Source organism: Agelaius phoeniceus, chromosome 9, assembly GCF_051311805.1.
Source record: "Agelaius phoeniceus isolate bAgePho1 chromosome 9, bAgePho1.hap1, whole genome shotgun sequence".
In the NCBI taxonomy this organism is placed as follows: Eukaryota; Metazoa; Chordata; class Aves; order Passeriformes; family Icteridae; genus Agelaius; species Agelaius phoeniceus.
Window position 1 is genome coordinate 9,639,594 of NC_135273.1, and position 23,387 is coordinate 9,662,980.

The 23,387-nt window shown below is 40.4% G+C and overlaps 1 long non-coding RNA gene across 15 annotated transcripts in view; it reads right to left on the reverse strand.

Annotated features, from left to right (window-relative positions):
* LOC143694762 (uncharacterized) overlaps positions 1 to 23,387 on the reverse strand; it is a 97,122-nt gene that overhangs the window by 67,017 nt on the left and 6,718 nt on the right. For 9 of the 15 annotated variants that reach the window (XR_013183439.1, XR_013183436.1, XR_013183441.1 and 6 more), the window contains exons 1-2: positions 15,344 to 15,894; positions 1,629 to 3,803 (exon numbers count right to left, since the gene is read on the reverse strand). This is a non-coding gene — a long non-coding RNA (uncharacterized LOC143694762). Of the gene's footprint in view, positions 1 to 1,628; positions 3,804 to 15,343; positions 15,895 to 17,859; positions 17,972 to 23,387 lie in introns of those variants that run through there. The other 6 variants (XR_013183433.1, XR_013183434.1, XR_013183427.1 and 3 more) reach the window with 4 other exon arrangements.

Sequence of the window (23,387 nt, forward strand, 5' to 3'; positions counted from 1 at the left end):
TACCAGTTACCATAAGGTTAAGACAATATTATATTAATGATGAGGTAACAAAATAGGGAAAAATATTTTGGAAGAATCCTTCCTCCGGCATTCAACCTGCACTCATTCATAGTTGCCTCTGTGCAGTTGCTCTATAATTTTTGTGAAATTTATTCTCTGAATTTTGTTAAGTTAGGCAGATTCCCTCCTTACTAAAGTGTCCCCTTGTTAGGGATCTTTCAGGAGAAGATTTAAATTCTGAGTCAGAAATTGAATCATAGGAAAATATTTTTCTCATTCTTTGCATGTGATCATCATGTTCATCAGCTTCATATTGTCACATAGAAAGTCATCATGTCTCATCTGTCTTTATTTACTCATTTTCACTAGGCTTATAAATATGATATTTTTAATCCATAATTTCAGGTGCCTACACTCTCTGGCATAAGTACCTCAATTTCTCATGATTCCCAAATCGTGTTTGGATATCTCAATAGAGCAGGTAACTGCAAAACCAAACACCTTTATTTCCTGTGCAAGAATATGTAAAATCCTTTGCCTTCCCTACACTTCAATTCTTAGCATGGAAATTGGCACCAGGAAATCCCTTTTCTTTCTAGTGGTAGGGAAGCTAGCTCGCTTCTAAAAAGCTCCTGTAGTATATTCCATGACCTGTCAGATTCTTTTCATTACAACACTTCTCACTTAAGAAAAAAATTGTGTTTGTTCATTTCAAGTGGCAAAGCAGATCATGTCTAGTGGCTGTGGAAAAGTCATGATGGACTAGGACAGTGTGTGAGGACTGTGTTCTGTCTTTCAGAACAAATGTTCTCTCTCCATTCCTGTCCTGCTCCTCAGCCAGCCCATTCACCTCTCTGCTATCAATGGTTGCTCAAGCCAGAGCCTCTCATTTACTGTAGCAAATGAGCCAATAAATCTAACATGTCATAATCCCAAAGCCAAGCAAAAACCATGCAGCTGAATTTTCCACCAGAGTACATCTGCATGGCCAGGGTAAACCCTCGGTTCAGTTTTAATTAGGATCAACTGAGGACATGACCAGCTTATTCTAGCTTGTAAGACCAAATTTGTATTGTGGAATTTCCATGGATTTAATTCATGCATGTTGATAGTTTAGAAGAGTTGGCCATAAAGTATGTTGAAACTGGGATCTCTTTACGATGACACCCTCTTTTCTATCTATGAATATCAAATGGGAGCCCTTGTGTCTCCTGTTTTGATGTATCCTTGAGACAAATCTAAGGATCATTTCCAGGCCTGGGACAATCCACTCTTCAGCCAGCACCAGATTTAAGTTAACTGAGGGGAAGAGGGGAAAGAAGAGAGTACCTGTCTTGATAAATAACTTTCTTGCTTTGCATAAACAGGGAAATATAGTTTTTTAGATAAGGGCAGATCTAACCACCATACCCTTGGCCAATGTGTTGTTCCAATGATTTGGAAATAGTGTCCCAAAATATTCATCACCCTCTGCTTGCATCTCTGCCTGGGGGCAAGAGAAGCACAGCACCAGACATCACAGCTGGACAAAGGACTCCACAGCCTCTTTCTGCCTATTTATAATCAAACTCTAATTGATGCAGCCAGGAGATTCTTGGACTGAATATGATAAAGATTGTAATACTTACCCAGAGTGGGGTGGAATAATTTCCTTCAAAGACTTCCTCCTCTGTTTAAGGTTGCAGAATCATGATCCTGTCCTTCTTCCTATGATTCAGATACTGAAAGTTTTTTCCATCCTGCAGCTACATTGTCAGCATTTCCAAATAAGCTGGCAATCTCTTCCTAAGACTTTGCTATAGCTGTTTCTTGCCTTCATGCCAGCTACTATATGCAATCAAGCTGCATTGAGAATAAAAGGTATTTTTAAAGATGGAGAACCTAAAAATCTATTGAAAGTCTCTACTAATCTCCTCCGCACTTGTGCTACAGCTGTGCAATAATTTTCTGGACTCGTGCTTGGGGAAGTATTTTGTGTAATAATTTCCTGGACAATGCTTGTGGAAGCATTTTGTGGCCATATTATGCAGTCCAGTAGTTACAAGTCTTGAGTTGTCATTTACTTGTAAATGACAGATTATTTTCTCAGGCCTAAGTGATTCCATTAACACCATTACACTTTTGATGTTTCTGAAGTAAGGCTGTCACAGCATCTGCTCATCCCACAAAAAGAAAAAAAAACACTGTATGCTTGTCCCTCCTTTTTTCACTAATGTAATTATTTTAAGTCCATTGATTTTTTTTTTCCTATTACCCTGAAGGGAGAATTGTGTAGAGGAGGAATGAGATTATGAGAACTGTAGAAGGTCCAGCACCTCATCAGAGTCACTCCAGTCAGCATCCTGCAGATGAGTCTGGTAACAGAAACACAGGGCAGGAGCAGAAAGGATATCCACAGGGATTCCTTTCCTCTCTTAAACTGTTTCAGCTTCTGATGGAGACTTGGAGATGTTGTTTTGGAAGATGCATTCATCTGGTTGGGTTTGCTAGCTGTAGTTAGACTGTTCTTTCTCTGAGCCTGTTCAATCTCCTTTTGAAGCAGTCTCTCCATCATGGTGCTGATGGTTTGCTTTTTCCATAAACTCTCACTCATTAGCGTTGAATTCAGCTTCTTTCTCAGACCATTTAGAAACACGTTGACAAGCACAGATGTAGTAGGACTCCCCTGATGGCCTCTCCATGAGAAAGCAGTCCATTTATTCCTTCATTTGGTCTCTTATCTTTTGACAGTTAATTCAGGAGAGGACATCCACATTTATTCCATGACAGCTTAGTTACTGTAGAAGTCCTTGGAGATGTCTCATCAAAAAGTTTTCTTAACTGAACTGCACTATTTCACCTGGGTCACAGTTAAAGCTGTACTCATTTACTCCTCTGTGAGACTTAATTTCTCTCAGAGAAAGCTGTTTTAATCCTTTCTCATGTACCTAATTTACCCATGTCTCTATAATTCTATTATTTTTGCAAAACTTTATGCAATTTTCCTGCTACAAACTGTGAATACCCATTTATAGCTTTCCTAGGACAAAGACACAGTCCTGGATTATTTTTTAGTGACTTAAAAGATACTTTTTACTGTATCTTGGTTTTTTAAAATAAATTTTCTGAGAAAATAACATGTAGAAATTATAAGTTTGATTTTTTTTTAACATTAAAATATCTAATTCAGTAACGGGAAAGAAGTGGCACACTTACCACACTTGGAGAATGGACATAGGGTAAGATTTTGAAAATTTACTGTATTGATATCTTTTGGTATGACTAACAGTGAGAACTCTACCTCTCCAGCATTCAGTTACATCAATATTTACTGAGGGGAAAGTCAAATAGTTTAGAGAATGGAAATAAGGAAGAGAACGAAATATCAGCTCTTTGGGGTTTTCTCCTTAAGAGCTTCACTCCTAGCATATCTTCTGTTCCTACACAGGAAATTCCCAAAGCTTTATAGAATGGAGGTGGCTACTAGAAACAGGAAAGACATATTAGGGTTGTAGAAACTGAAATAGGATGTTGTGATGTCCTTGAAATATCAAATATTCCAAACTTTGGAAACTGTTCAGAAACCATCTCTAATGGGAAAGCAAATAGAAACTTGATTCCTTTTTCTTAATTCTGTGCTCTGAGAAAGTGGACGAGGAGAGCAGGAGGAGTCCCAGGAGGGTCCCACAGTAACACTGAGCACGGGGCTGTGTGAGATCCAGACTCCTGAGCCTTGCACACACCAATGGTTTGCAGGGTCACTGATCTCCAGATATGGGGTGGCTCCAAGGCAAACACTTCATTTTCACTATTTGTCTTGTAAACTATAAAAGAGCAAAACAGGTTTAGGTGAGGGCAATTCAAACTTCAATATTGCTCTGCTTCAGAACTGCTTTTATTCTTTTTTGTCCCTCTCATTCTCCTCTCTCCAACTGCTGCTGTTTTTTCCCTCAGCCACAGCCTGAGTATCTCATTTTGACCATTCCCTGAAGCTAAAATGCAAGCCCTGCTATCCTGTTCCTGTTCAACTCCCTCCCTGAGGTTTTTTTTTCCTCCAACCTATACAAATAATTGATGTTCCATCTATGTATTCCTTCAAGTCAATCTCAGTGCCCTGCAATCTCTCCACTCATAAATGTCACAAATGGCTCCTCTTCATTTACTGTCTTTTTGCTGCTTTTAATCCTCAAGGACTCTCTGATCTCTTCTTCCCTCTTACTCACTGTTGTAATTATATTTTTCTAGTCTATCAGTTATGCCACTTTCACTTGTTAGTTTGCTATGCTAACAAACACCAACTGCTTCTTCCCTGTGTCCTTTATAAAACCACTCAGAAGAGACACACAGCAATCCCTGAAAATTGCATAAATCATAAAGTAGGAATCTTGGAATAGTCAATAATAATTGGAGTTTAAAAATACTCATTGAATTATTCATTATAATGATAGAGTCAGGGGGAATGTGGGCAGCAAAAGACAAACAGTTGAGAATAAAGACAGAGACTGATTTAACAGGGTGTGAATGAGGTAATGAATGTCAGATTTGACCTCCTTTCCCTGGCAGTCATGCTGTCAGATAACAGCTTTCTGTAATCCACATAACTCTGGTCAGTGCTCTGTTCATTCCTGTCTCCATATTCTCTGCAGTTCACTCGGGATGCAGACCTTGGTGATCCATGCACAAAAAAAACAGGTTTGGAGCTATCAGGAAAACATTTCCTGTGGTTGGAAGCTGTAGTTTGAAAATTTTTTGTACAAACATATGTCATTCAGGTTGTGTCATGGTGGCCAAAATCCCCCTAAACTCTATTCCGTAAGCTTAATTTCTGACCAGCTGAAAGTACTGTGGAAAAGAGAAAAACACAAAGACTTGCAAGAGGTTTTCATCTACAATTGCAATCATGAGAAAGGAAATCTGGATGGAGACTTGTCCGAGAGTTGTTATGTCTAATGGGGTCTGGGGCAAGCCTTCATATATTCACTGTGGTTACACTGGTTCCTTTTCTTAGAGCTTAAATTGTTAAGACATTGAATCACGCTGATCATCATTTAGGACTCCATTCAGTCTTGAGGGAGTTGGACCTTCAGAGACTTTAAACACAGGCAGCACAACTCCCAAAAGACTGCCACACAAAAAGAACATTCTTTCAAATCTGCAAGGACTTTTTTCCTTAGAGTAGGCAACAGTGATAAAATCAATATTAATTTTGCATTGCTCAATTTCATTCTCAGGAGAAATGTCCCAGTGCATTCCAGCGTGAAGCCATTTTCATTTTATCATGTTTTAATATCTGTCAGAAAGTTGTAAATAAAAAAAGAAGCCCTACATTTCTTTTCTAGTTAGGAAAAGAGAGTTAATAACTCACAGAAACTTAACAGAGACTATTCCACCTAGCATATTAAATGAAATAAGGTGAGGCATTCTAACCATCTCAATATTATCCTGGATTTACTGGTTTCTAAAAGATGCTTAAACAATCCTAAAAATAGTGGAACAGGAACATTTCTGAATCTGTGTATAGAAATTTCAGATAATTGCACCACAAGAAGATAAAGAAGATGAGATCTACTCTGCCCCTCTTCTCCCTCTGAGTTTTGCAAAAAGACACTTGGCTACATGGGCCAGACAGCAGCACTGTTCTCAAGCCATTTGACCAGTGCAGAGCAGCTCTGGTTTGAGTCTTCCCCTCCTCCCCAGGGCTGCTCAGTGCAGAGGAGCATCTGCTCTGATTCTCTCCTGGCTGCTGACAAACACACCCTGGAGCACTGCAGCATCTGCTCTGCACTCCTCCACTACTGTCTCACTGGGAAACGGGGCTGACTCAGCAGCAAACTTTATTATTAGGATTATTATGGCTGGGAGTTACCAAGTCTGGCAAAGCCCTAGGAAAATAACACACAGCTGTGCTGCTTCTGTATATCTGGTATTAAATGAAAATGGGTTGGTTTACCCCTTTTAATTGAATGCCAACCTTCCACAGTAGATATTGCAAACACCTGTATTAATGATTTTCTCTTCTGTAAACTGACAACAGAACTTTGAGGGATTCTGGAGAGGCCAGAGATGAATACTGTCCAAGCCTGGAAGTAAAATGGGTTTTTCAAGGTGATTTTTCAAAGATCTGGTTCTATTTCACTCCCACACCCTGCCATACCACAATGAAGTTACTGAAGACACTCAGAGCCAAGAAAGAGACATTATTTTATTTAAAGAAAAAAGTATCTGTAGTTGTCCTCTTGCAACATTATCTCTAGTCTGGGGTACAGCTGCTAATAATAAACTCTGCAAAGCAAGTATCAGGGTTTAAAAGAGAAGTTAAAAGAAAGGGAATGAAAGGAATGGAGCCTTCAATGGTTACTTGCTCCCCAAGTGATTTCCATTTGTTTTCAGCGCAGGGAACAGTCAGTAAAATCCAGTAAAGTCACCAAATACTTGTAACCCCTGTGTCTAGTTTCCATGGAGAATATTAAAGTTTAGCTTTGGGGCTTTTTCAGTTTCAGCTTCCTAGTACTAGATGTTTTCATCACTGTCTTCTCTTTTTGAGGCTGGAATTTTATTTTTTTTTTTGTTTTTCTAGATGACCTTTAATTTCTAAGCAATTCCCTGAATAACAGTCATAATTATTGCAAAACCCTGGTTCCTCATTTGACAGGTAGTACAAAACAAAGCTGGACACGTGCAGATCAGCACATTGACCAGCACACTGAACACTGTTGAAACTTTAATCTCAGCAACTCTCAAAAGCTTTAGTTAATATACAGTTGCTATGTGACCACAGTTTTTCAGACTCCCTGCAGCAAATCCACAGCCTATAGACAAGGAAATACACATCTGTTAAACAAAATGCAGCCACCTACTTTCACAGCTAAAGCATGCCTGCAAGTGTCCAATTTCTTTTAAAGGGATTTTAGAAGAGATGTAAGCATGTATTTTAGGATAAAAATCTAGTTTGGCTGAAAGGGAATAAAGAACAAAATTTCCCTTGGGCAAGGTACTCTGTAATGTGTCAGCATCTTGCAAGTTTGCATGGTTATGGTCCAGTTCTGGATGCTTTGGGGAGAAAGATTGATCCTGCTGCTCCAGCAGCTCTAACCTCAGGGTAAGGAGGAAGGGAAGGAATTATTGACAACAGTGGGGGAGAAAAGAAACCCTTCAGCTCTTGCTGAAGGCACCTTGAAGAGAGTGGGATGAGAAAGATTCTCTGTCCCTTGTGCTCTCCAGGAGGAGCCTCCTGACATTCTCCAGATCACTGCAGACTTTTCACATGTGAAAGGGGGGCAGCCTTTTTTACCTCCCCATCTGTCAAAGACTGTTGTGGAAGCTGAAACAGAAAGCTTTTCTCTTTCAGCTGCACGGAGGAATCCCCAGGGAGTCTGCCACATCGTCCCTGCCTCAGCCCTTGGCCCTGGTGGTGGCATTTAGAAGGAGCTTTCACAGTCCAAGGACACTGCCATGGTGTCTCCTCCCTCACAGACAACCACAGTCTTACTTAAACTGATAATACTCATGTTTCTAATCCCCAAGGCTCCCAGCATCCAGAGGAACACTCTTAATGGAAAAGGCTCTGACTTCAGTAGGGTAAAACCTACTGTCCCAGCTGTGCAAGAGACTTCTGTGCCAACCTCTGCTGGGTGCCAGGGAACACCACAGCAAAGAGCACCTACACTTTAGAGGTACTTGATCCAGGCAGGCAAAACACACTGAACGAGAGGGAGGGAAAACCAGAATGCAAACACTGTCATTCTGTCTCCTCTCACTCTTCCTCTATTCTAGCCTGATCATCTTTCAGGATGTTGCATTATAGAAGCAAAATACCTGGAAGCTCATCATGAAACACATCTCCTTTCTGGTGTACGTGATCATTAGCACAGCACCAGAGCTTGTTGCTGAAATTGATGTTTTCTCTCACAGACCTCCTGGACTGCTTTACACACTTTTTTTTTTTCCTAAAGAATCATACCCCCATGTTTTAGGTTTTAATTGTCCCCCAAAGAACTGTTTTCTGGTCCAAACTTGGTCTTTCTGCTCTCAGGTTTTTACCACTCTTTCAAATATGTTCCACTGAGCACCGTGAAGAGAAGTATAATGGACTACTCTTAGTCTTCATCTAGAGATTAACAAAAAAAAAAACAACAAAAAAGGAACGTACCAAAGAGAACAACCTTGAATTGTCTGAATTTGCCACAATACCAAAAAGCCATTTTTAGGAAAGTCTGTCATTCAAGGTCCAGCTGAGTTCACATACTGCAATTCACAGAACTACAGTCATTAAGGGAAAGAATTCCTGCTCTTCTCCTGCTCTAGTGAAGAGGCCCTTTGCCATCCCTATGAGCTCACAAGGGACACATTGCAGGCAACCACTCTGGGGGGTTTTATTAGACTTCTGATCTGAAATAGAATGACAGTGATAAATAATTTACAGCTATTTGGTGCTGGATTTTTTTTTTATCGTTCAAACAATTTCTCTGCTTGTAGCTTACACAGGATGAAATGCTGTTTCCAATTCCTATTGTAATTCTTACCAAGTGTTGACATCAAATTTGAACTATTTAAAATAGAAACTCCATTATATGACCCCCCAAAAAATACTACATTAAGATTTGTCTTCTAACTTCAATGGTTTCTATTTGACTTAAATTTCAGTGTGTTCATTTATAATGCATAAATCTCTCTACGTGATTAGTTTAGCTTCACCAAGAGAAACTGCAATTTAGGAGGACACAGACAAATGCAGAGAAGGAATTTTAAAAATCTTTTATTCTCTATCAAAATACATATTTCTAAGATGTTGGATGGTTTTGCTTTTTGTCTTTTTTTTTATTTTTTAATGGGATTGAGTCATGATTTTTTAAAACTCCAAATTCAAGAGGAAATTCAGGTTAGCTCTTCGAAAACGCGTGACAAGATTGAAAACAACTGCTCACTGAAGCTCACTGTGCTGCCAAAATGCTGTCTTATGATAAATGCATCGTCTTCTAAAACCATTAATCTGCCTTATATAAAAATACTCTCCAACACTTCTTTACAGGCTCAGAAATGAACTTCACTGTTTTTTGCAGGGAGGGAATTTAGGAACCTACAAGGAAGCCATAAAATAAGGCAATCAAGCCCAAATTTCTTAAAGTTAGAAAAATGACTAAATTGTTTTCAAGAGTTGAAAGCTTCTGAGGTAATGGAGGGAATGCAGTAAAAAATGCTCACAGGGCAAAAAGGCAAAGGACTAGAGAATAAAGGCTTCTTTGACAGCCCCTACTTACCTTTCCTTCCTTGAGGGCTGTCACATGTGTGGAGCCAAGAGACAGATTTTTATCCATTCCTGACACAGAGCAGAGCAGAGGTGTGTTGTCCCAGAAAACCCAATTTACAATTCATGCTGTTGCTGGGCCTAAGAGAGATGGCCATAGCTGGCCCTGCACATCCAAAAACTACCTCAGCCAAAATAGAAACATCCTGTGGGAAGAGGGTACACTGAACAGTTTGTCACTGCCCCTAACAGCTCCCAGATTTTCTCAGCATGGGAATGCACACACTCCAGCACTTCTATTTGGTTTCTCTCATCCAAGCAGAAAGACATGCTGCAACTTCCCTGTCTCACATTTCTACTCCATGTGAAGCCAGCAGCAAGTTCCTGACACACATTCCCCTTCCCAAACTGACAACAGCTTCCCCCAGTGATGGGAGCACACTGCTCCTATGTGCACTGCTACAGTGAGAGATGGTCTTATTCACCCTCCATCCTTTTCCTAAAAATCTCTTAACAAAAGTCCAGCAGAGTTCCCATTCCCCTTCTGTATCCAAAGGAGTGGCATGCCCTTCTTTGCTCTCAGATTGTTTATGGTGAAAGCAAAGACTCCTTTCCTCTGAGTTTCCTCAATGAACTCCTTCCCCTGGGACCCTGGAAGAAATTTTGCAGCCATTGCAAAATGCAGAAAATGCCAGCAATGATTTTGCAGCCATTGCAAACTGCAGAAAATGCCAGCAATGATTCCCTGGGGTACAGTATGATCCTAGAAAATTCTTCCAGGTGCCTCTGTGAGATCCAGCATTGAGGTTTATCAGTTAATAAATTACTGCCTTAAAATTTGAGGTATAATAACCATTCTACCTTTCCAAGGACTTTACAAGTAAGGAGTAAGTCACAGTATTGAGCAAAGAGGGTTAAACTAATATATTTCACTTCATATTTGCTGTGGAAATTTCCTATCTCAGAACTGCTGAAGACAGTAACTCACCAAACTACAGGCTCAGTCACGCATTTAAGTCTGAAGTGTGGTGGGATTTGATCTTCTCAGTCCACATGAGAAAACAACACCCACCGAAAAACCCGTCATCAACCCTGGAGCAGGTCCTGCACAGCATCTTGCCTCTCATGTGTGGAAGCAATCCCTACCACCTAACACATGCTTTGAGGCACATCTGAGGTAGAACTTACTGTTTCATAGAATCATAGAATTATTAAGGTTGGAAAAGACCTCTAAGATCATTGAGTCTAACATAGCACCACCATGTTACCATTAAGCCACGTCTCTCCAAGGGCCACATCCACACATCATTTGAACACTTCCAGGAATTGTGCTTCCATCATTTTGCCTGTTCCTATGTCCAACTACTCTTTCACAGAATAAATTTTTCTCAGTATCCAATCTAAGTCCCCCCTGTTGAAACTTGAGATAGTTTTCTCTAGTTCTGTTACTTGTTATCTGAAGGAAGAGACCAAACACACTCACTCATGCTGCACCTCAAGGCATGTGACCATGAACTGCACCTGCCAGGCAAAACCTTGGTGTCTGCCCTGAATCAGACCTCTCCTGTACATCAGTGCCAACAGGGGATTGTTCATTTCATCCTCTGATTTCATCATCACTGATAGCAACAGATCTCAGAAAATTATGTGTGATTTAGACAGCCAGTCCTAAAACTGTACCTCTTCAACCTTTCAGCTACTGAGCCTTTTGGAACAACTCGAGCTGTAATTAAGTGTTCAATGCTTTTGCATTTTTTTATTATATGCTGATGCTGGTTTTTCATGTCTCATTAATTTGCCAATGAAACATGGCACAGAATTCATGTGTTTTGCTGGGAACAAAATGGTTAGAAGATATGTCAGGAAGCAACACATTAAAATGTTTCCTACTCAAAATCCTAAGAATTTAATGTAAAGAGACTCTATAATCTGTTGTTCTCAGAGGTGCTGCTGATAAAACAGGTTTGACTTTATTTGCGCTGAAGCTAGTAAAAGGAGAAAAGTTTGATATTGTAGAATCTTGTGATTAAGGGAAATTTGTATCTTTGAAAAGGAAACTACTCCTGTAAGTTCAGGTTCTTGGAGTAGGCCTTCAACAATAGAATAGCAAGTTGGTCATTTCTTCAGGTACATAACCATCTGTTAGTACAGTGGCTTTTTCTAAAAATTGAGTTTTTCTTTTTTTTTTTTTCATTTCAACCTCCATCTGCTCTTCTTTGGAATGGCACATCTTCAATCTAAGGGCTTCAAGGCACTGAATAAAAACTGCCTTATTTGCAAAGTCCGTGGAGGGATGTAACCACATGACAATAGCAGTCAAATCTACCTAGGTCTGCTCTGCCTGATGTTTCTACTAGCTCATTTTTGTTAGTCTTTTCTAAAGGTTCATATTTTCTTTTTATCAAATTACAAAGCATAATTCTCGCTTCTTTTTTTTTTTTTTTTTTTTTTTTTTTTTTTTTTTTTTTTTTTTTTTTACTTTTCCAAACACAGTGATGCTTTTGGTGAAGAAATCTTACTTGGTGGAGATTTTTCCCCAACACAGTGTTTATAATGTGACCCTGCATTCAATCAGCTGCCATTGGTTCTCCTTAGATATTTCCCAGCAGTCCCATGCCAGACCCCAAAATGGCTCAGGGCTGGAGTTAATATTCTCCCACTTGTTTGACAAAGAGCAGAGGCATTGAATGAATATTCCAAAACAGTTGGCCTAACTGAGGAAACAAAACAACCCATTCCTCATCCCCAGAGTCAAGTGTTTTTCCCAGGAGGGTTTTAATTTTGGCTTTAAAAAATAACAAGAGATTTTTTGGGTTAGTTTTTTCAGGACAAGGATATTCACTCCAACAAAAATAGATAAGGAACTAGAATGCTGTCTACCTCCTTAAGAAGTCTACAATCCCGTGAAAATGTATGGCTTACTCAGCTCTTGGTTAATGCCAAGAGAAGCTCGTGGCTCCATAATTGAGAGCTCTGGGCAAAAGCAGGAACCATCTTGCCAGGAGTGCTGTAAATGCTAGGAAAAATGCCATTTTTCCAGAGGAGGCTGCTGCACGTTTTCTGGTCATGTGAGTGCTTACAGTTCAGATCTGTCTATTTATGTTGCCCTGTGACTAACTGCATTATGCACACCTTGTGGGGACCAGCCAGAAGCCCCACAGCCTGTCATCTCTCTAGTAAATCACACTAATCAAAACTGAAATGCCCTTTTCTTTCTTTCTTTTCTTGAATGTTCTTTTTTGAAGTAAGAACAAAATACCAAGAGAGAGAACTGTTGTAAAGGAGAAATGGTCTTGAGTCACACATGCAGCCAGTTTATAGCAGCAGAGGGCTGCTGCACACAGATCAGAAAATGCCAGTTTGCACAGGCAAAAGAACCTAGTTCTCAAAGGTCACACAATTCAGGTGATGTTCCAGTACCATCAAAAAGCTAATGGCTTTTGGATCAAAGTTCACATTCAAAGATGAAGTTTGGGATGGCTGTTCTGGGACTCTCCCCATCACAACTGATTGACTCGCTGAGGTTTTAGTCTCTCTACCTTTACAAAATACTCCAGTTTTGGAAAAGGTTCAGAAAGACAATGAGCAAAAATGCAAATGAGGAGAAAAAGGTAGCTTCTCTTTTTTTTATCAGGCTATTATTTACTTAGCCATTTTCAGCACTGTCTCAGGGCTATGGGAATAAACAGGGTTCTGAGCTGATGACTTTTTTGGGCTTTGTCCTAGAAGCCTCTTCTTTTCTGAAAACAAGCCAGTGGGCCTTTTTGTGTTCAGCACTACTCAGTAAGGATGATTCTCAATTCCAACCCTCTCTTTCTGCCCCTGGTGCCATGTTATTTCACCATGTAGAAGGCAAAGTCCGGGCCATCCCCTGCCTGGGTGTGATAGGAAGGCAGCGGACAAAGAAACACAATAAGGGACGTACAAACTCCAAGTTCACTTTTTCACTCAAGCAAAACTAGAGCAAGACCCTCCCAGAACCACCAGCAGTAACAGTGTCCAATTATTTCTGCTGATTCAGAGCCTGATCCCTCTGACCCTGTCTTGTAGACAGCAGGAATGTTCCAGGTTAGACATGAAAAAAAATACCTCAGAGTATTGGGAGAGGCTTCTGTGTTATTTCCCATAGTGAAAACCAGCAGTCAGCTTTGGCTGCTTTCTACTTGTGAACTGTCTCCCAGTTGTCTTCACCCTTTTTTCCATGTCTGTGGTCTTTTTCCCCCATGGATAAAAAGGACATTATTTCTTTGCACAAAACATTAATGATTCATATCTGTAAGGGCTGAACTGGAAAATTTCTGAGATTATACACCTGCCTCCTGTAGAAGGACTAAATGTACCAGCAGTAGGTGGACTTACTCAGACTCCTATTAAGCAAGATCTGTGGGTGGTTCTTCAGTCCAGCTGTCAACATGTGACTTATTCTGCACTTAGATCAACTATGTCAATGGAAAGAGTAGGCTTCAAGCCTGCTACTGAATGGAAGGATTATAATAATTACTGTCACTATTAAATATCTTGGAAATGCCAGTGGACAGGCTTAGAGCCCTACATGTCAGCTTAATAAATAAGAGCTTGCTACTCACAGGATGAGAGGTCAAATGCTGCAAAGTGTTTTAGGGCAGTCATTCATGGACAGGAAATGCCTACTGAGATATCAGCCACAATCACAACTACCTCCTGGCTCTTTTGTGGATTTCCACCTCTAAAGGAGACCAGCAGCTGCTGCTGCTTTCCTAGCTTCTTGTCACACAAGGAACTAGGAAAGTCAAGTTGTAGAGCTGGCAGTTGGAGTCTCCCCCACAACAGAGTACAAAACATCTTTGCACCTTGTCATACTAATATAATGCATCAATTTAAAGAGTCAAGGGTTAGTTTGTCCCTAAAAGAAACAGGTACTCAATGCCCTGACAAAAGATAAAAGGTCAGCAGCCCAGCCCTCCCAGTGCTGAGCTGCTGACTTCACTCTGGCTGCTAATTCAAGCACCCTGGAAGAGGAGGGGCAGGCAAACCTCTCTTGGTAACCTCTTACACCTTTGCACTTGGGATGCACAAGGCACAGCTGACAGTGCCATCCTATCCACCCAAAGCACACACTCCTCTCTAAAGGGAGATGAGAACTAACTGCCTAAATGTGGTCAGTAACTACTTAAAGCTAAAATTTAGGAAGATTTGCAGTTATCAGGCAAAAAAAAAATTAATGACAGCAAACTCATTAAAGACTTAAAAATTTACTACATTTTAATAAATAGATGTTACTTCTAATTTATCAATTAATCTAATTATAACAGTATAGGTTATGTATATGTAACTAATTGTCAATCAGTTAATCTTCCATTAACTTGGTTTTAGTTACTTCCTGTTTAATTAATAGATTTTTACTTCGTTTGCCCGTGACAGTAGTGTACTCCATGACCCAGGAGATCACTCCTTATCCCCATCCCCCAATCTCATTTTTCCTGCTCTGCTTTTCATAGACTTGACATTAAACTTGACTTCTTTCCCTCCTGTTCACCAACTCCTCTTCTGCTGTACGCAGCAGCCAAGGGTTTCATACCACAGGCAGTGGGAGAGTCCTCCCTCAGCCACAGGAGTGTGACAGGTGGAACAGCAGCAGGGAGCAAATGCACCAGCTCAAGCAGAAGAGTGAGGGGCTTTCCCTGTTATCCTGGAGCACAGAGCAGGGACAAGGTGGCTGTAAATAGCTGGGATTGACTGTGACTCTGTCTCTCACTCCTCCCAAGCCCAGCTGCATGGGATGATCACCTTCCCTGTTGGAGCACCAAAAAGCTCCCTTGGAGAGGCCCAGAAGAGGACCACAGCCAAAGGGCTCACACCAAGGGGCAGCACTGGGCCCTGTTGTGGAGTGTGATGGACAGGAGGGGAGGGAAACAGGGAGGCAGTGCTGTAAGAATCTCATTTTCCCTGCAAGCTGGGGAGGCACTGCATGGTGATGACATGCCAGTCTGGATTATTGGGCAGGTAGTCAGGGTCATATTTGGAGCAGAAGCAGAAATGCTCTTCGGAAGTGTACTCAGGAATGCTAATTCTCCCTCTCACATCTCTTACACATGGAATAAATGAAGCCCAGTCACACAACCCACAAAAAGCTCTTCTTACCTCTTTGCTCTCTTTCATCTCCTCTCAAGGTCCTCTTGCTCCCATGTTGCTCAGGGTTGATGCCATGTTAACTGATTCCCTTCTGCTCTTCTCACCAGGCAAAATGCTTAACTGCTGCTTAGGAGGCAGATTCAGGTTTGCAGATGTTTCTTTGTTATGCTCACTTATTTTCTACTTATTCAAAACAAAGTACTGCATTTGCCCATCAAATCTTTGCTCTGACCAGGTATTTCCTTCACTTCCCAGAGCTCTGTGGGCTCACACAGTGCAACAGACACTAGAAATTTGGTAACAGGCTGTTCACAGTTTCTGCAGTTCTGATGCTGTGTTGAGTCATCTCAGCAAATAAAATGATACCAACACTGTGAACACAAAAGTGCCCTCTCAAGAGCCTTGTATTAATCATTTCTGCTGTCAGGAATACCATTTTAATCTTTTCTATCCCTACAGAGATGCCAGACTTGCAAGTCCCTTAAAAAAAAAAGAGGTAATATCACAGTTTAAACATCTTATTAAAGTTAAATGAAGGGTGATGAGTATAAACAACTCATTTAGTGAAAAGACCAGCATAAAAAGTTGACAAGCTGAAAAAGGAATTGAAAAGATTAATTTGTCAGGATGCAAGTCTGGTGATAAGTCCTTGAGATGCAGCATCTTGTATTCAGGATGCCTCAAAAAGTGGTTTGGCTCTAGGAATATTAAATGTTACTCAAATTGTACACGAAAGACTTACACTGCTTAAATTAATACCATAACACTCTAAGAATCTCTATCCACTTCTTAGTTCTTCTGGCAACGCTCATACTTCTGCATTCAGTAGAGGACATTGAAATGTAGGGACAACCAGGAGAATCAATTTGAATAAATATTTAAAGTGAAGTTTTTGAGCTGTAATAAAATCCTGAGTGGACACTCCTGGAAGCCGAATGTCTGAATTTCACTTTAGCTTATTTTTTTTGTAAAAAGTTGTTTGTGAAGGTTTTTTATTGACGGGTTTGGATATTTGGTTAAGGGTAAATCAGAAAATGTGCAAAGGAAACTTACTAGAGGAAATCCCTATTTCTCATTCCTAATTTTGGGGTTTTTTTTAATCAAACTTTATGATTTGGTCTCAGGTTATCTGTCAAAGTTCTGGGGTTTGTTCAGAACAAGTTCACAAACAGAGTTCTTTATCAGTAATATACTGTTGCATAATTCATACCTATTTTGAAATTCACCAGTTTCCAGATGGATGGTCAGCACCACCCTGCTCTGAACAAATTGTGCTATTCCATTGCAAGCACTCCTCTGCTGCATTGATTCTAGTTTGATTTGGACCGAGAATTTCCTAATGGAAACTAAATATGTAATAACACAATCTTGCTGTAGTAATTTTTCTGATAAAAATCTCTCCTTCCAGAAGCAGCAAAGAAAACTAAGTACTGCAGCAAATGAACCATGCAAAATTATTTCTCCTCCATAGTGATGACAGGAAGCATTTAAAATAGCTTTAAATTGTTTATTGTATGGGCATAATGGCACATGGGGCACTTACTCCAGTCTGAGATGCCCTTTGAGGCTGTATTATTTATTATTATTTAAAGATTTGGGGAGCATCTCTTTCTGTGGTGGTTGGGTGCTTATTTGCTCATTAAAGTTAATAAATTACATTCACTTTTAGAAATAACTGCCCGCAATGCTTGCAATTATAGACACAAGACATTTCATCAGATTGAACAGAAAAACACATCAAGCCAATAATCAGGCTAAACCTTAAACTCAGCATCCTATCTACAGCCCAAGGTGTTGATAGACTCAAATGTTGTCAGAGAACTTGAGAACACAAAGCTGCAGTTCACTGGCTGCTGTACTCAGCATTTCATGCTGGCTGGGATAGCAAGCCTAGAGCTGAACTAGCAGGGACAGTGTTATGCCTTAAAGAACAAGTCTAGGCCCAGTCTAAAAGGCTTTTTTCTTACATAACAACTTGGCAGGGACCCCCACTGGGTCTAGGGTGGTTTTGTGCAGGAAACCAGATATCCTCCAATCTGAAGCTCTTTGCAGGTTACAGACTTTGCTCTATATAAATGGATCAAACCATAGAACATCCTTAACTTCTGTTGCCTACAGCCCTAAAAGCCTCGGCAGAGATGTTGAGGCCCTTCTGAGAATCTGAACCAATGTTCTCACCCACCAAAAATGTGGATTTAACAGAAATGGGAAGCCAGATCAAGCACAGAAGCCCTGAGGCGCTTCTGAGAGGCAGGTAAAGGGTCCTTTGAGAACATCCTAAGGAATAAGCTAAAATCAAAGTCTTCCTCCTTGGAAATCCAGTTGAGCAGTCCCAGAACCAACCCAGAAGGCCACGCAGCAGACAAGTGATGGATTTGGCCTCAGGCCACACAACCACTCTTGCATGACAGGCTGTGCCGAGATGTTATCTCCTCCTCTCATTTTGAGAAGGAAAGCTCTTAAAAATTCATTAAGCTATAAAGTGAGCTATAAAGAAGAGACAGGCTAGTGATCAGGAAACTCACCTGGGAGTGAAAAATCCTGGGTAGCACACCGTGCTTTAAGGTCCTTGGAAGGAAAAGTGTTTAAGGGAAATCCTTAGACAACTGCATCTAAGGCTGTCCAGGGTCTTCAGGTCTATGAAAGATTTATTAATGCAAAAGCTGTCAAAACATCACGATGAAAATGAACGCTAGCTAAATAATTCACCACATATATTTTCCTACTAATTAAAGATTATAATCAAAAGTGGTAATGATTTTTGCAATCATGAGTTAAGTGTGTGGAAGGAAAAAGAACTCTCAAAGGATTTTTATTGGAATCAGTTCTGAGGTGTTGAAATAAGGTTGAAAGAAACAGAACATAAACAAGTGTTAATTAATCAGGCATGCTGATAGCTCAGTATCTGCATTTTCATAAAATTCCAGGCAGCTCTGTCATTCCCTGTGCAAAAGCTCCTTCATACACCATATGACCCCAAGTAAATTTTGTCTTATTTTATGAGTTTCCAAAGCTGGGAAAGGATCTGATCATAAATCAAGACATTCAAGGCTAGTAATACTTTTTAACAGCAATCCAGTTTAAAATGATTTAATTAGACATACCATCACAATACAAAATAGCCTTGTAAGAGAAAGGTGAGGTCAGAGGAAGCCTGAAAAGAAAAGGTATGTCTCTCCTGATCTTTGGCAGAGTCTGTTGGGGTAATTGTGTCCAGCAGCCATGAAGAAAACAATGGGGCTGTTAATAATTGCAGTGATTCAGCCTTGAATTCCTCCTAAGATATAAGCTGGCAATAGCACAAAGTATCTGTAGGTACCAGGTGTAACCCATGATGAAATCCTGCATTCTCCACAGAAGGAGGTAGAATATTCTCTCTCCTTTCCATCTGTAAGCAAGGCCATTGTGAAAGGCAGCACCGCAATTCAGTTCACTTAAGAATGTGTCAAATGGATCCTGATGCACTTGATGTGTTATGATAGTTAATGATTTTAGGCTTTAAAAAATGAGTGAAATGTATTTTATCTGTCTATATCTATATGCTTGATGCAAGGTAAAGTTTTCCATGCAGGAGAGAGAGATAACATCAGTTCACATTCATAGGGCGAATCAGAAGTCCCCTGAGGGATCCAAACTCATATCCCCTCGTGGTTCCTTAGTCCACCCCATGTCCCTGGGGTCCTGCCTGGCAATGCACACAGCTCCTTGTCTGTGGAGAACCTGACCCTGAAGGACAGCCACGCTCCGCACAAGACAGAGTTTTCCAAAACTCTCGTACCTACAGCTGAGAGGGAATTGTGTGCCTCCAGAGCAGTTACCCAAATGGTCCTTGGAACATAAACCCAAACAGTGGTTCCTGCCTCCTATGCTTGCAAACATCTTCTGGCCTCTCCAGACCCAAGGGCATAAGTCCCTATACAGAAGGGAAGTGTCATACAGAGAAAAACAAAAAAGAAGCTAGATAACTTGCTTTGTTGTACTGTTTTCTATGCTATTTTTTTCCTACTGTTTACAAATAGAGATACTTAGAAGAGTACTTAAGGTTAGTTTATATGTGATTAAAAGATTACAAAGAACTTGTATACAACAAGTTATGTAAAGTCCTGATGAAAGTAAATTCAAAAATTCATCATGTCAGAAAGAATATGGAAAAAAACCCCAGATATCTTCTCTGGCTTTTTGCTTGGTTTGTGTTTGATTAAGAAAAGAAAATTGGCTTTACATGAAGGAAATGATAATTTACACTTCTGACAAAGTATTTCCTTCTAAGTCATTCAAGATGAACTGCAATTGAAATGCTAAATAAAGTGGAAGAAGAAAGAATTAAAATGAGCAGAATGAAAAAAATGTTGAACTACAGGAGGAATATTTTACTGTATGTTTTAAGCTTACTTATCAATTAGTACTTTAGAACCAGAATATATCAAATAGGAATTTTTTCTTGCTAAATATCAACAAAATGGCATGCATTATGTCAAAGTGAGATATTTTTCAGGTGTTTGAATATCTCAATGTCTTAAAGTTAAAAATGGACCTGATCTGAATGTGTTAGAGATTGACTTCCCTATTTCAAGAAGCTAGTGTCCTCATCTCTACCCATGTGAAATGAATACAAATCACTGCTGAGAAAACAGATTTTCAAAATGCTTTGGGAGAAAAACTGTTCTGGAAAGGATCTCAAGATTTCACTAGGTCATTAAGGCAAGATCAACTCTACTTGAATTATGCCTTACTGATATTTGTCCTACTTAAAAATGTTCTCAGTAAAGTTTCAGTAATGGAATTAATCAATAATAATGGCAGAAGGATAGAGAAAGTTTACTAATTTTCATTATGACTTAATTGTTTTGGAACATTAATAATTTTATTGCCTATAATCTTGATGGAAAGATGTGCACAGGGAATTTCTAGAAGATATTAATTGTGTTTTCATTGCATCGTTGCACTGATTTGCAGAGGTGAAACAGTCTCTCAGTCACAATGATGAAAACCTGATTTATTTCCTGATTAGTCCTGATTCCTCTCACTGTGATATTAAAGGCACAGTGTGGTGGCTGGCAGGCCATTCCTTCCCAAGGCACAATCTCCTTGCATCAGCCTCGAGTCAAAGGAGCAGGAAAGGACCCTGCTGACCCACAAAGGTCTGAGTCATGGAACCTGCAACAGGAATATCCCACAAATGCCACAAAAGAGAGTAACAGCAATTCTTCCCTGCACAGCCTGCCTCATCTCTGCATCCCTTGTACACAGGGGCAGTCCTATTCACACTGGCTGAGCTGTAGAATCAATGCCACAAAGAAAAAAAAAGCTTTTTAAGGCATTTTGTGAGCAAGGAAGAAATGCCTAACCCTTCACTCATTCCACAGGAAAAGGCAGCAAGTATTTTCCTTCATGTGATTCATTTGGGGTGTTCAAGGTGAGACATTTCCAGGGTCAGATTATTTTATCTTAACTAAGGATCAGTATTTGCAGGTTAAAAGAGATTTACTGTCACCTAGTAAAAATAGAAGGTTGAAGGAAAAAAATCTCAGCGTGGAGGCTGATTGCACGGATGCAGTTGGTAGTTAGGGTGTGCTCAAACCTACTACAGAGATGCAGTTACACATTTCCATTTAATAATCTTTAAAAATACTACCTGGTGTGTGTGTGTGTGGAGCACTGATGCCTGCACAGACATTGTTCTGCTGCTATTCACCTTCACATAGGTAAATTTAATTCAAAGGGGGTGTTTTGTATTTTTAATGATTGGGTGACGGGTTTTTTTTCCCCTGGGCTTTTAGGAAGTTGCAAATTGCCCAGTTCCTTGACTGAATAGTAAATGTTTTCCCACTTCAGAGAACAATTTTCTGCCTTCTCTGCTGCTTGCCATTGGAGCACTGTCCTTGACAATAATGGCTGGGACTTACTCTCTTCCTGACACCAGCAGCATTTTTTGCTTTCTAAAAAGGAAGGTGCTGATCAAATTCCATTGTCCAAGACTTTCCCTGCCTTACCCCTTTTCACCTTCAGTGCATCCTCCCAGCATCCCTCAGATCTTTAACTCAAAGGAATCTACCTCTTTCAGGGAAGAGGGATTCTTTTGTTCCACTGTTGTACCAGAAGAAAGTTGAGGGCTGGTCTTTGAGGATGACATAGGGGGAGTAAAGTTGTTGGAGAGGAGTGAGTTAAGGAAATTCCTAACATTTCATGGATGTTTCTACATGGTCTAATATAAGTGTCTTTCCTCCTTCTCAAGCAGAAGCAGGCTGTGGTGGGACCTTCAGAAAGGAGGTCTCACTCCCCCATCTGTAACTGGGTCACTGTAGTGATGCACAGAAAGACATGGAGCTGGCTTTCATGGCCTGAAACAGTTTATCTGAAATGCTTTTACTCTAATGCATAATGTCTTACTTAAAGCAGTTGTCCAGTCTTTTAATTACTTCTTTCATTACTTCCTAGGGAACTAACTGCAAGCCAAATCACATTCATTGAATTTAAATTGCTTGGATCTGAGAGGCCTTCTCTTCTGGGCTTTTCAGAGGTCTGGTACTGGCTGTGGAATTTATCTAGTAAAAACAAATTGGGTGTGTTTCCCAAGAGCCATACCTTCAGATTGTTGTGGCTCTTTTACACTTGATCATTAGATGAAGGAGGCAGAATCAAATGTAGAATTCAGCTTGACACTTGTGTGTAAGCAAGGTCTTCAATACTGAGTCTGTCCATTGTAAAGGGACGTTTCCTTTTGTTTTCATGAAGTCTCCCGTACCTTCATTCTCTCCTCAGCTACAGTCTCCACTCCAAATTGCTGTTGATCTCAAATCTCATCAGTGTGCATGGTTCCTCCCCCTGAATAGCAAATGGTTGAACAGTTTATGGATGCTGAGTTTGAATTCAGTGACTGCAAAACGTGGATAGAGATCTCTTGCCTGAAGACAAAGTTTGGAGGGCACTTCAGTCTCTTGTTGCTGAAGTGATGGAATCTGGAGTGTCTAGAAACACATCAGCTTTTCAGTCATTCTACCACTCCAGATGCCTACACACAACACTTGTGTTAAACACAGCAACTGTTCAAGGGGACACCATGTCTCAGAAAGGAGGAACAGCTTCTAATTTCCTTCATTCTCCTTGTTTTGCACTGATTTCCTTTTTGGCTTCATGCAAGGGAGCAGCAAAGAGAGTTTATAATCTGATTGAGGTATGACCAGCGTTTCTTGCTTGACTTTCAAGCCAGAACTGTTCTCTTGCCAGAACAGTTCAGTCTGACCCCAGAGCTGGTCTGTTCAAACTCTACATTCAGAGCATTATTGACAGAAAAGCATGTTTCTCATATAGGCAGCTATTACTACCCAGTGCTATTACTACAGGCAATGCTTAATCCAGCAAAAATCCCAGTGAGAAGATGGTTTAAAATAGCCAGTTCCTTTGCAAAGGTATAAATCTCCAACAATCAGTGGAGACATAAATTCATAAACATATACCCACAGACAAATAAAAAATAAAATTTAAAAGAAGACAAAGAGACTTCACTATTTACCTGCACAAAGAGTGAAAAAGGTGCCTGAAGGAAAGGACTTGCACTCATGTGATGTGATTGCAGAGAAGGAGCAGGAGGGTCAGAGGAGGCAGCAGGAGGTATCAACTCCTCCTCCTCCTCCTCATAAAAGAAGGCAAAGCTGAAGTTCTCAGGAACAGTGAAAAGATTCTTGATGATTTTATAAGAAAAGTGGAAGAATAAATAAATAAAAGTGTCGGTGTCTTGAAAGGTTCTCAGGCAGCAGCCCCTGCTGCTTAGCCTCATGTTATGCCATTAATGTGGAAAGCTTGCAACACATCCTGTGGCACTCCACTGGCAGAAGGCAACCTCCCAGCAGCCAGCCTCGTGCAGCCAAGGATCAGCTCTGTGATTCTGGGGAGCTGACAAACATCCCCAGCCCAGCAGGAGTCCCTTTCTGAAGGAAGGGAGAGCAGCAGGGAGTGCAGGCTGCAGCAAGGCTGCCATCAGGAAGCACATGCCATCAGCTGCTGGCACGTGATGTCTGTAAGTGAGATGGGATGCTCACTGGCAATGGATGTT